Source organism: Vombatus ursinus, unplaced genomic scaffold (assembly GCF_900497805.2).
Source record: "Vombatus ursinus unplaced genomic scaffold, bare-nosed wombat genome assembly UNPS02014818.1, whole genome shotgun sequence".
Classification (NCBI taxonomy): Eukaryota; Metazoa; Chordata; class Mammalia; order Diprotodontia; family Vombatidae; genus Vombatus; species Vombatus ursinus.
In genome coordinates this window covers 63731722-63746212 of record NW_020954596.1, presented here as the reverse complement: position 1 = coordinate 63746212, position 14491 = coordinate 63731722, and the positions used below count along the sequence as shown (strand labels likewise).

General features: G+C 33.7%; 2 pseudogenes; one reads left to right on the top strand and one right to left on the bottom strand.

Moving 5' to 3' along the window:
- Positions 1 to 1281: 1281 nt before the first annotated feature.
- On the bottom strand, positions 1282 to 2301 carry LOC114023817 (annotated as a pseudogene).
- Positions 2302 to 12890: 10589 nt separating this feature from the next.
- On the top strand, positions 12891 to 13364 carry LOC114023419 (annotated as a pseudogene).
- Positions 13365 to 14491: the final 1127 nt, after the last annotated feature.

The window sequence follows — 14491 nt, the reverse complement described above, 5'->3', positions numbered from 1 at the left end:
CAATTTAAATATCATGAATGAAAATCAGGATTATTTAAGATTTATGCACTTCTACATTAAGGAATTGGAGGGTCTGGAATATGAAATTCCATAAGGGAAAGGACATTGGTTTACAACCAAGGATCAACTATCCTGCAAAATTAAGCATAATCTTTCATGTGAAAAGATAAACATTCAATGAAATAGAGGAATTTCAATCATTCCTGATTTTAAAAAAAACAGATATAAACAGAAAATCTGATCTTCAAATATAAGACTCAAGAGAAGCATAAAAAGGTAAAAAGGAAAGAAAAAATGTCATTCAATATGGTTAAACTGATTACATCCCTACATGGGAAGATGATATTTGTACCTCTTCAGAAGTATCTTTATTATATATCTTTATTATGTATTATTTTATTTGTTAGTATTATTATTTTATGTATTTATTTAGTATTTTCATTTTATTATTTAGTGCTATTATTATGTATTATCTTATGTATTTATTATGTATTTTTATTATGACATTTAGAAGGGATATACATAGACAGAGGGTCTATAGAAGGGTTAAGTTGACTTTGATGTGATGATTAAAAAAAAGGAGGGTAAAAAAAGGATTACACTGGGAGAAAATGAAGGAGGAGGCAGAAAAGAGTAAATTACATCAGATGAAGACATGCAAAGACTTATAGTAGAGGGAAAAGGGGAGGGAGACGGGTATTGTTTGAAACTTACTCTCCTCAGATTTGGTTCAAAGAGGGAATAACTTTTTTTGGGTAGTATAGCCCTTTATTAGCAAGTAAAATAGAAGATATCTGTTGTATAACATGGGTAGTAGTTGACTATACTGGATATTTATTACATTCTAAAACAGATCATTTATAAATGCAATTTTCATTATTAAAAGGCTTCCACCTTTTTTGTTTGTTTACACTTTGCAAAACTAGTCTGAAATGTGAATATATGTACACAAATCTGGAAAGAGTGCAAATTTAGAATATGGTAAATGCTCTACAGGTTGTATTTGAAGGACCATCTGCTACCATGACTTTACATCCATCATCACTTTTTTTAAAATCATAAAATATGCCAGTCTTCCTTCCTTCCATTGTCCTAAACAAGAAACCATTTTATAATCAGTTAAAATTAAGGAAGGACCACCCCTACTAGAAAAGAAGAAAGTTCTATAAATTTTGAGGTTTCAATATTCCCAAAGACCAGAATCTGTATTTGTAAGGGCTAGTCTGGGACCCCATTTAAAGAATGAGTATGTGCAGGTGGTATCCCTGAGTATTCAGAGTTTCAGTGGACTGTAAGTGCTCCAGCTGCATAACTTATTGAACTATCTTGCTGGTTTCTAGACTGGCTTGATTAGGCATAATTCAAAACTGAAAAGCTCATATTCATTCCAGTTTTCTGGAGATCTGTGATAGCATTTAGTAACACCCCAATGGGATGTCTTCCATATATTGTGTTATGTTATTTCTTCAAGTAATTATTAAAAGATACTGGATATAGTTGTTCTATAATACTCTTGCCCATTTTATCTATATGATAATGGATCTATATATCTTCCCCTGGCATTGATCATAGTAACTTATAACAGATCCTTTACCTCCAATGGTAGTAGGGTCTGCTAGATATTTATTGAAGATTTTTCCAAATTCCAGTTATTTTGACTCACTCAGAGTTCCAATCAATACAAGAATAATGGTAAACTCATCCTTATGGCTTTCCATAGATTTAACAGTATAAGGCAAATGCATTTCAATACTGTGTTCATCTTCATCTGTCTGCAGAGACATGCCTTAAATATTCCTGTCTTCCATACTTCTCCATAAATCTTTTGATTAATATGAAGACCATACAGAGTTGTTTTTCTGTCTCTCTCTGTCTCTCTCTGTCTCTCTGTCTCTCTGTCTTTCTCTCTGTCTCTCTGTCTCCCTCTCTCTCTGTCTCTCTGTCTCTCTGTCTCTGTCTCTGTCTCTCTGTCTCTCTCTGTCTCTCTCTGTCTCTGTCTCTCTCTCTCTCTCTCCCTGTCTCCAAGAGAGAGATACACACACAATATACACTGGGAAGTGCACAAGGAGATAGGGACATATGATAGGAAGGACAAGGATGAATATTCTCCTGGTAATAGTTGGATGCACTTGTTTGTAAGTATGAGCACTGCAAGACCCACGTAAGTGTAGCCTGCATGAGGGGCAATAATGGCTCTAGCAGGTCTTTTTGTAGATTGTATTTATGAAAGCCAGTCTTCTAATTGTGCATATTCAGTTGAGGATCTGAGACTGTGTGACTGGCTTCCTGGCATACCCCCATATAATGTGTTTAAAGAATATATATGATATACTTATATGGGCTATATATGATTTACTTAAAGAATCAACTAAAAAAATTCCTTGAAATAATTGTCAACTTTAGCAAAGTTACAGAATATAAAATAAACCTACATACAATATCAGCATTTCTATATAGTAGTAACAAATCCCAGCAACAAGAGATAGTAGAGAAATTCCATTTAAAATAATGGTGGATTATATATATATATAATATTTGGGAGTTCAACTGCCAAGAAAAACCTGGGAACTATATGAACACAATTGCAAAGCACTTTTCATACAAATAAAATCAGATCTAAATAATTGGAAAAATATCAGTTACTTATGGGTAAGTTGAACTAATATAAGAAAAATGACAATTCTACCTAAATTAATTTACTTATTCCGTGTCATACCAATCAAAATAAATTAAAAAAAGATAAAGCTAGAAAAAGCAATAAAATTCATCTGGAAGAAAAAAAAGTCCAGAATATCAATGGAATTAATGAAAAGAAATTCAAGGGAAGGTGGTCTGGCTGTAGTAAATCTAAGACTGTATTATAAAGCAGCAATCATCGAAAGTATTTTGCACTGGCTAAGAAATAGAGTGGTGGAACACTGGAATAGGTTAGGTATATAAGACACAATATTCAGTGACTATAACAATCTATTGTTTGATGATCCAAAGACTCCAGTTTTGGGGATGAGAACTCACTATTTGACAAAAAGTGCTGGGAAAAATGGAAAATAGTGTGGCAGAAACTTGGCATGGTCCAACATTTTACATTGTATACAAAAATAAGTCAAAATAGGTACACAATTTAAAGATAAAGGGTGATACCATAAGTAAATTAGGAGAGCAAAGAATAGTTTACCTATTAAATCTATAGAGAAGGGAAGAATTTATGACCAAATGAGAGATAGAGAACATTATGAAATGCAAAATGGATATTTTTATTAAATTAAATTTAAAAGATTTTGCACATACACAGCCAATGTAACCAATACTAGAAGGAAGGTAGAAAGTTGGGAAACACTTTTTACTGTCAGTGTCTCAGATAAAGGCTCATTTCTAAAATGTATAAATAATTGAGTCAAATTTATAAGAATACAAGTCACTCTCCAATTGATAAATGGTCAAAGGATATGAACAGGCAGTTTTTAGAGGAAGAAATTAAAGCTATCTATAGCCAGGAAAAATGCTCTAAATCACAATTAGTTAGAGAAATGCAAATCAAAAGAACTCTGAGGCACCACCTCACACCTATCAGTTTGACTAATATGACAAAATAGGAAAATGATAAATGTTGGAGAAGAGGTGGGGAAATTAGAACACTACCACAATGTTTGTGGAGTTGTGAACTGATACAACACTTCTGGAGAGCAATTTGAAACTATGCTCAAAGGGCAACCAAACTCTGCATACCTTTTGACCCAGCAATACCACGACTAGGTCTCAAAGAGATGATAAAAAAGAGAAAGGATCCATATGTACAAAAATATTTATAGCAGCTATTTTTGTGTTGGTAAAGAATTGGAAATCAAGGGGATGCCCATGAAGGCACACTTGCCCTTTTTTTTTGGCTATACTAAAAGATTTGGCCTAAATGATGATATCTAATGATGGAATAAGCTTCCTTAACTTACTGCAATTGAGATATTCAACCCAAAGCTAAGTGAATATTTATCATGTATATAATAGAAGGGAGTCTAACACTATACAGATAGTGTTTGCATTAGATGACTTATGACATTCATCAACTCTAAATTGCGTAGTTCTCTAATGTATGGATTCCAATTGTCAATTAATGTTTTGGTTTACATGGAGAATCAAGAGTTTACATTTATAAAAACTGAATACATGAGACAAAACTTGTCTAATGCAATGTGACATTTATTATGAAGCAATGTTTATTTTTTCTTCATTCAATGATGTAAAATGATTTCTTTCTCATTATTTAAAATATACATAAGGTACAAACTTCAAAAAGTAATGGCTAACTTTTCAAAGTCTCAAAAAATGATTCCAACACCTTTGGTCTATGTTAAGGAGAAAGATTAGAAAGGAATTATATTTTATTTATTTGGTCCTTCCACTTGCAAATAAATAAACCAAGTTCCTAAAAAAAAAAATAGAATGCAATGCCAAGTCACTGCTACTAATGGCTTAAATGAAATGTTGGAATTACTTAACAAACCTTCAATGAAAATGTTTGAGTAAAAGTGCCATTAAATATTCCTTTTGCCTAGTTCCAACGTGATTCAGTATGCAGGTGCAGGAAACCTATCTATTTTATTTCACCTACTTCTCAGCTAAAATATCACATTTACTGCTGCTCTGAGACACTATGGCATCAGTTTCCTTGCATTCTGTGTAGATATCCCAAATGTTTTCAAAGAGCCACACCATATTCATTTGCATTGTAGAATTTCATGCTTTTCAGAAACCAACCACTGCACCCATTATATCAGAGTGGTGGAGAGGTCAATACTTTATTCTTATTGTTATTTTTACTTTACATTTCCTGCAGTTAGGATTCCATATCCAATATATAAATAATAGGTATAGGTATGTATGCATATATATATTATATATACAATAAGTGTATATATGCATATACATATAACTTCCATTTATATTTCTTAGCTGAAAAGAATATTTTGTAGCAGATGTCAGGACAGATGCGTATCATTTTCCAACCTTAATACCAAATAATAGACACATCACGTAGAGATGAGCAGTGAATGAGAGAGATGGTTTAGGTCACCACATTTTTTACTTAATTTATTTCCTCCATATTTTAAGCTAATAATAACAGGTTGATTGAAATCTGATAAATTACAGACAAAAGCCAAGTGTTCTTTGTTTATTATGTTTCCCCATCAGGCACTTAAACTTAGTTATGATATTATAGACATATTCAGAAGACATACATGATTTATGTTTATTGGCAATGTTTTTGACAAGAAAAGCATTTCACACTCCTTTGATAATTAACATATTTCATAGGAGGTGAGAATATATTTGGCAAAAAAAATCAGTTGCTTTATATGTAATGTTAAAATAAAATTTATTAATGACTTTTTAAGTAAAAAACAAATTCTACATAACATTTCTGTTCTATTTAAGAACAGATAAATAGGAGATTATAAAAACTCACCAATGAATCTCCTCAAGGTATAGTGGGAAAAGTGTAGCATAGCAATCAATTTTCATAAAAAAAAGAAAAGGTTAAAGTATTCTTTCATTAAAAAGTGATGCTGACTTGTTAAAATATCATTGCTATTTCTCAATGCTGTTTTTCCCCATTCCATACTAGAATTTTTGTTTGTTTGAAAGAAGCATAGCTAGGTAAAATAAATAAACCCATTGACCATGGTTGACAATGTAGGTGTCATTCTACAACCACAGGTGACCATTCATATTCAGCTATGCTATAGGTAAATGCCAAGAAACTTTTAAATTAAGAATTTCATAAAGCCATTGAAATCACAAGTAGCAAATAATTCAATAACACTGGGACCAAAAAAATATAAACCTTACTAGAAAAATGTGGAGAAACTAAGCTTTTTGCTTTTCTTATTTAGTTTTCAATTCTAAGTGATGATGTAATGCAGGATCAGCTAATAGAAAAACAGAAATGAAAAAATAAAGCTATTGTGAATGACTGTCAAGGATAGACTTTTAAAACATCCCTAATTAGCCTGATCTTCAAATTTATGTATGCATTTTGCTGAGAGTGAAGATGGTAAGTATTATTTTCACAAGCTCTCAGTCTTTTCATCTTATTTCTCCCCTTTGAAGAACCATTATATTTCATACTTTAATTGAAGGACTGAGAAATGAAGAGAAAGCCATCTAAAATCTTCCAAGAGCTTTTTTTTTTTGGCTTTTAGGTGCCAATATATAAAAGCTTGCCCTTACAAATCATTATACATGGATTTCTTTAGGTATTTTCTTCTCCAAGTTGCCTCACTTATTCCTTGATATGGTCTTTGTAATTATAGACCTTTTGCATTAGAGCACTACCATTAGAAGCTGGCATCTGAATCATGCTTCTGAATCATAGCAATAGGGGAGAATCAGAGTTCAAGAGAATTGTTGTTTCCTTTCTGTTCTCCACTGCCAGCTTATTAATTAGTATTTCATCAGAGAAAAGCAAAGCCCTTAATTTGAAAATGAGATGAATTGCTGATGTTTCTTTTTAGAATCTTTACTTTCTGAAGATCATTTTAATTTTCCCCACTGAAGCTTCATATTTGTTGTTAAATCATTTTTCAATCATGCCTTACTCTCCATGACTCCATTTTGGATTTTCTTGGAAGAGATACTGGAGTGGTTTGATTTTCTTATCCAGATCATTTTATAGATTGGGAAATAAGAAAAAAACAGAGTTAAAAGTGACTTGCCCTTGGTCACACAACTACTAAGTGTCTGAGGCCAGATTTTAGCTCCCAAAGTTGATTGTTCTTGACTTCAGGCCTAACACTCTATCTAGTGTGCCACCTAGCCATTGAAGCTCCATATACATAAGTAATCATAGCTAATCAAAAGCCAATATTGTCTTTCATATGCATACAGAATACATGGGACTTTACTAGAGACTAGAAGGTGCCTAATCTATTATCATCATCACAGTTAGTGAAATTGTCAACTCATCTTTTTATGAGTTTAAATATCTGTCTCAGACAGGGAGCCCTGTTTGTCATTCATCCTCCAAATAATCATCCTCTTTGTGTTTCCTTGTCTCTTTGCTCAATGACATAGAGTTTTGTGTATATAGTTTCTGAAGGCTCACTGAAAATATGAACTTATGAAAAATAATCTATTTGGCAAAAGACATGTAAACATCCTTTTCTTAAAACCCATGAATAGTCTACTATTAATTGATTAAATATTCTACTCGAACTACTATTACAATAAAATGTTACCTTAAATATAAACATAGGCATATGTATAATTAAAATAGAAGAGAACGTATATTTTTAATTAAAATTTAATTTGACAGGTAGGTGACACAGTGGAAAAGCTCTGAGTGAAGAGTTAGAAACACTTAAATTCAAATCCAGCCTCAGATACTTTCTATCACTGATCTATTTGATGTCGAGTATCACATTGTTTATTCATATTAAACTTGCCCTCCACTAAAACCTTCAGATCTTTTAGAGACAGTCTTGTCCAACAGTCCCTCTCCTGTTTCATTTAGGTGAATTTCAAACCAGTTGAAAGATTGAATCTATGCCAACCTAGAGAATATTGCCTAGAAGAATACCCCAGTGATCTGCTCTTGGCTCTATATTGCTTATTGTTCTTATCAGTGACAAAAGTACTTTCCACAGTTTGAGATGATGCAAAACTGGAAGGGACAACAAAACCTATTAGGTAGCACAGTCTGTATTCAAATATATAACAACAGGGCAAAACAATGACTAAAAAATGGGTCAAACTGAATATTACCATATTTAATGGGCAGAGATGCAATATCTTCTACTTGGATTAAAAAAAAATTACATAAGTACAGGGTAGTACAGGATAGGATAAATTTGGTCAGACAACAGGTTATGTGAAAAAAAACCTAGGAATTTTAGTGGACTATGAATTACATATAAATCTATATTCTAAAGGAACTTTCATAAAAGAAAATATATTTTAGTTTACATTAATAGAGGAATAATGATGTCCCACATAAAGGAAAATTCCAGTCAGGCTACACCTGGAATATTGTATTTGTCTTGGGTACTACATTTTAGGAAGGACATTAGGAAGGATGAGTATGTCCAGTTGCAGAGCATCTTGGTGATGAGCACTAGGATCCATACAATAGAGATGAATTGAAAAGACTGAGAATGGCTAGCCTGGAAAAGAGAACATGAGGTATGGGTGGAGCCAATATCTCAGAGCAAAGGAGGTAACCCAGCTGAACTCTCCCAATATTGTTCTCCAAATAACTTTAAAAAAAACATGCAATAATTTAATTCTGAGAAGCATAACCAACCAAAAATTGGATGAGATAATTTTTTTCCAGCCCAAGACAACTTAAGAGATCAGCAAGAGAGATCTGTGACATGGAGGAAGGGCTGTCTCAGACCACATTACAGCACCAGCAATAGACCTCAGGAAGTAGGAATCAAAGGTTGCAACAGCTACAGCAGCATCCACAGGTCTCAGTTCAGACATTGTAAGGAGAATGGACAAGTCATGATAAAGATATTAAAAGGGACCTTTTACTGACATTTGGCATAAGACCTGGAATGATATGTCAACTTCATTGCCTATACACAGTTCTGGGTGACAGAGAAATGCTTGTGGTCAGCCACAGAGGAACAGAGGACCTGGTAGGAATCACAGGGCCAAGACGAATATGAATGCTAATGGCTGTAAAGGAGGAAGGGCCTTTTCTGGGTAAAGACCAGAGATGGGGCCATAAGATCAATGACCACACATCTCCCTGGGTCATATCACTTTGCAAGCACCAAAAATTTACAGATTCCCAGATCTACCTCTGAAAATAGCAGCTTGGAAAAGCTGGACACTTGGGACAGTACATCCCCACTCACAGTGAGGAAATCCCAACTTTAGTTTAAAGTTCAAAGTCAAAAAATAAGCTAGAAAAATGTTCAAATAACTTTAAAAAAATCTGACCATAAAAAGCACCTATGGTGAGATGGAAGATTAAGACACAAACTCAGAAACAGCAATATGAAGACAGCTCTAAGCAAAGCCTTAAATGGGGTGGGGGGGGAGAGAATGCAAATTAGACACAAGCCCAATAAGAATTCCTAGAATAATTAAAGAAAGTGATGAGAGTGATAGAAGAAAAAATGGGGAAAGAAATGAGAATGATGCAAGAAAACTATAAAAAGAGAATTAACAACTCAGAAAAAGAGGTAAAAATATGGAAGAAATTAACACTGTAAAATAGAATTAGCCAAATACTAAAAGAGTCACAAAAATTCACTGAAGAAAAGAATTCCTTAAAAAGGAAAAATGGCCAAATGGAAAAAGAGGTAAAAAATTTCATTGAAGAGAATAATTCCTTAAAAGGTATATTTGAGCAGGTAGAAGCTAATAAATCTATGAGACTTCAAGAATCAATAAAACAAATGACCTTGAAGATAGGTCTGGGAGAATTATTTTAGGAATTATTGGACTACCTAAAATCCATGACTTAAAAAAAGACCTTAGATATCATATTTCAAGAAATTATAAAGGAATACTTCCATGATATGTTAGAACTAGAGGGTAAAATAGAAACACACCAAACCCTTCTTGAAAGAAAAAATAAAACAAACAAAATAAAAACTCCCAGGAATATTATAGTCAAATTATAGAGGTCCTGTGTTAAGAAGAACATATTGAAAGCAGCCAGAAATAATCATTTGAATATCCTGAAGCTACAGTTAAGATCACACAACATTTAGAAGCTTCTACATTACATGATCATGGGCTTAGCATATGATATTACAGAAGGCAAAAAAGCTAAGAGTGCAACCCAGAATAAACTACTCAGCAAACCTAAGTTTAATCATTCGGGGGTTTGGGTAGGGAGGGAGATAGACATTTAAGAAGAGGGAAAGTACTTTCAAGCATTCCTGATGAAAAGACCAGAGCTGACCAGAAAAGTTGACATTCAAACACAAGACTAGAGATACACAAAAAGCTACATGTGAAAGATAAATCATAAGGGAATCAACACATTTAGATTATTTTTAAGGGAAGATGATATGTTTATCTCCTATTAACTTTATCATTTCTAGGACATTCAGAAGGGTTTCACATTAAAAAAAAAGCATGGGAATACATCAATTATGTAGGGATGATGTAAAAAATAAAGTAAGAAATATTGATATGCTGGGAAAAGGAAGAAGGGAGAGGAAGAAAGGAGAAATTTTCTCATGTAAAAAAAGGCATGCCAGGAAGAACTTTTATAGTGGAGAGGAAAATGTGGGAAGGAGGGAAGGAGGTTAAGAGGCAATGTTTGAAACTTATTATTATTAGAATTGGTTCAAAGAATGATGAAAATATAAAATACACACACACATACACACATACACACACACACACGGTTGGTTTATAGAAATCTATTTTACCCAACCCAGAAGTAGGAGAAGAAGGGAACAAGACAAATGACTGGTTAAGAAAAAGAAGCATGACTTAAAGGAGGCAGTAGTCAGAAATAAAACAGACTTTTGAGAAATATCAGGGTAAAGAGAGAGAGAGAGAGAAAGAGAGAGAGAGAGATGAATAAATGGAAGGAAGTAATATAGGAAGAAATACAGAGTTAGTAACCATAACTGTGAATGTTAATGGGATAAACTCACCTATAAAATGGGAATGAATAGCAAAATAGATTAAAAACCAGGATCCAACAATAGGTTGTTTATGAGAAACACATTTGAAAGAGAGGGACACATACAGAGTTAAAATTAGGTGTTGGAGCAAAAACAATTATGTCTCAGTTAAGATTAAAAAGAAAAAAAAACAGAAGTAGCAATCATGATCTCAGACAAACCAAAAAGAAAAAAATAGACCTAATTAAAGGTAATTTAATTACATTTTGCTAAAAGGTGTTGTACACAATGAAGTAATATCAACACTAAGCATGTGTGCACTAAATGGCAGAGCATCTTATTTTTAAAAGGAAAACATAAATTAATTACAAGAGGAAATATTAAATAAAACTATACTAATGGGGGACCTCAACTTTCCCTTCTTGATGCTAGATAAACCTAACCACAAAGTAAATTATAAAGAAGTTAAGGACATTAATAGACTTTTAGAAATTTTAGGTATGTTATTTTGGGAGAAAAGTGAGTGGAAATAGAAAAGAGCATAGCATTTTCTCAGCTTTACATGACATCTTTACAAAAATCAACCATGTATTAAGGCATAAAAAATTAACAACCAAATGCATAAAATTATAAATATTAAATATACAATTTTCAGACTGCAGTGCAGTAAAAAATATATTCAATAAAGAAACTTGGTAGCATAGATTAAAATTAATTGAAAACTAAATTATCTAATCCAAAATAATGAATGGGTTAAAGAACATGCCCTGAAATAAGTAATTTCATTAAAGAAAATAAAAACTATGAGACAACAAGACAACATACAAAAATTCATTCAATGTAGCCAAAGAAGTACATTGGGATAATTAATATATTTAAACCATGATGTCCATTAAAAGAGAGAGGAAGAGACAGAGAGAGAGAGAGAGAGAGAGAGAGAATAAATCAATGAACTGAACATCCCATAAAAAAAAATGAAGAACAAATTTTAAATCCCCAAACATCAAAATAGAAAACTTGAAAATCAAATGAGAGATTAATAAAACTGAAAATAAAAATATGAATTAATAAAAGTATGATCTGGTTTTATGAAAAAAAAACAAGTAAGCCTTTGATTAATTTAATTTTAAAAAAATAAGAAAATTAAATTATTAGTATGTGAAGCAAAAAAGTGTGAATGCACCACCAAAAAAATGAATTTAAAGCAAATATCAAGAGTTATTTTGCCCAATTATATGCCAATAAAACTGACAATCTAATTGAAATAGATTAATAATTACAAAATTATAAGTTACCTGATTAACAGAAGAAAAAATAGGATATACAAAAATATCTATCTTAGATAAATGAATTGAAGAAGCCTTAAATGAAATGCCTAAGAAAAACTCTTGAGGAACAGAGAGACAGAACCTACAAAAAGACAACATGAAAAAACTTTCCAACTTAAGATAATTTAGAAAGACTTCAGGAAAAACCTGTCTCACTTGGATAAAAGGGTAGCAGCGTCCAGAGTAGACAGTATCCAGGCAAGCCAGTAAGAGGCGCAACATAGATCAACAACCAAAGCCCTTCAGTCCTGGCTCAGCAGGCCAGTGGCACAGCAGATCAGCTGTGAGGCCTCCAACTAGAGTACAGAAGTCAAGTTGCCAGGCCTGGAAACAGGTAACAATAGGCGTGAATAGGTCAGGCCACACCAGCTCAGTGAGTAAACTGACAGCATCTGAAGGCCCAGCACAGAAAGCCAGTAAGCAGACCCCTAGCTGTGAGCAGTAGAAGCTTGGGACAGTGCTCCTTGTTCACCAGGAGGATAGCTCAACTTTAAAAGACATGAAATAGGCAAAAAAAAAAATGAACAAGAAGCAAAAGATAACCTTTACCTTATGGAGGTAATATGGTGACAAGGAAGATTAAAACACAAACTCAGAAGGGGACAACAATGTCATAATTCCTACATGTAAAACTGCAAAGGGGAATATGAATTGGTCTCAAGTCCAAAATGCCTTCTTGGAATCAAGAAAGATTTTTAAAATCAAATAAGAGGGAGAAACAATTGGGAAAATAAATGAGGGATATGCAAGAGAGAGTCAACAGGTTGGAAAAGGAAGGACAAAAATTGACTGAAGAAAACAATTTCTTAAAAAAAAAATACAATTAGCCAAATGGGAAAACAAAATTGACTGAAGAAAACAACTCCTTAAAAAGTAAATTGGCCAAATTTAAAAGCAGGTATAAAAACAAACATTAAAAATTAGAATTGGGATCTGAAGAGGGATGTGCAGCACCAGAGGCTGCAGGATAATGTGGTTCATGCTGCTGTTCAGTCAGCAAGGGAAGCTGAGGCTGCAGAAGTGTTACCTGGTTATGTCAGATAAGGAGAGAAAAAGGATGGTTTGAGAGCTTAGGCAGGTCATCCTGGTCAGAAAGCCTAAGATGTGCAACTTCCTGGAGTGGAGAGACCTCAAAGTTGTGTATAAGAGATACGCCAGCCTCTACTTCTGCTGTGCCATTGAGAGCCAAGATAATGAGTTCATCACACTGGAACTGATCCACCAATATGTGGAGCTCCTGGACAACTATTTTGACAGTGTATGTGAACTTAACATCATCTTTTATTTTGGGAAGGCCTAATTCAACTTGGATGAATTTCTGATGGGTGGTGATATCCAGGATACCTCTAAGAAAAGTGTACTAAAGGCCATAGAACAAGTAGATCTACTACAAGAACAAGATGAGTCACCTTCAAGCATTCTGGAGGAGATGGGTTTGGCATAGCTTACCACTCCACTGGGAGATACATTGCAGGGTTGCCATGACTTGACAGACATGGCTGGTTGCTTCAAAGTCCACATACATTCAGATCCCTTTTCCCTGTGGAATACCCTTTTCCTGCTTTCTCAATTTCTCTTGGAGAAAGCTGTGGACTAGAATCTTTCAAACATTCCTTCTTTCTCTGATTCCCATCACTTCCTGTTCCTTTACTTCTTCCAGTTTGTGTTTGAGAAATTGGATGGGTAGAGAAAGGCTTTGACCAAGAAGAGAGGTATGATAATTTATGTTTCTCTTTCTCTTTCCCCATCCTAAGAACTGACTTCACCCAAAACTTGTTTCATTCTTACATAGACTGTAAATATATAAATATGTCAGATTAAGTGGAAATTGCTTTCAGCCTCCACTTACCCAAAGAAAAATAACATACCTCTATTTCTTTTCTGTCCCTACACCAATCACCCAAGTCTTCATCCTTTCCTAGGGAAAGAGATCTCTAGTATATTAAAGAGTGGTGTCTCTTTCCTTACATGTCTCACCCCAGTCCCCCTCTCAGGATGGGTTTGAATAGTAAGGAAAAACATAGCTAATTTTTAAAATCTTGGGACTTTGAGGGAAGGGATACAGGAAGGCTTCGGCCTGTTGAGAAGTCAGTGGAATCCCAAATGCAGTAATTTAGGGGGAGGGAAGAAGAGTGTTTAACTGTCTGTTTCCTTTCTTCCTAAAATAAAATGACTATCATTTCTGGAGGGAAAAAGTTGGAATTGGGCAAGTGGAAACACGTGAATTTTTGAGACACCAAGAATCAGTCAAACAAAGTCAAAAGAATGAAAAAGAATAGAAGAAAACGTAAAATATCTCATTGGAAAAAAAAACTCACCTGTAAATAGATTCAAGAGAGATAATTTAAGAATTAATGGACTACCTGAAAGCCATGTTCCAAAAAGACCCTGGATAGAATCAAGACATTATCAAAGAAAACTGCCCTGATATCCTACAAACAGAGGGTAAAATAATCATTGAAAGAATCCACTTATCACCTGCAGAAACTGATCCCCAAATGAAAACTCCAAGGAATAGTGTAGTGAAATTCCAGAATTATCAGGTCAAGGAGAAAATACTGCAAGCAACCA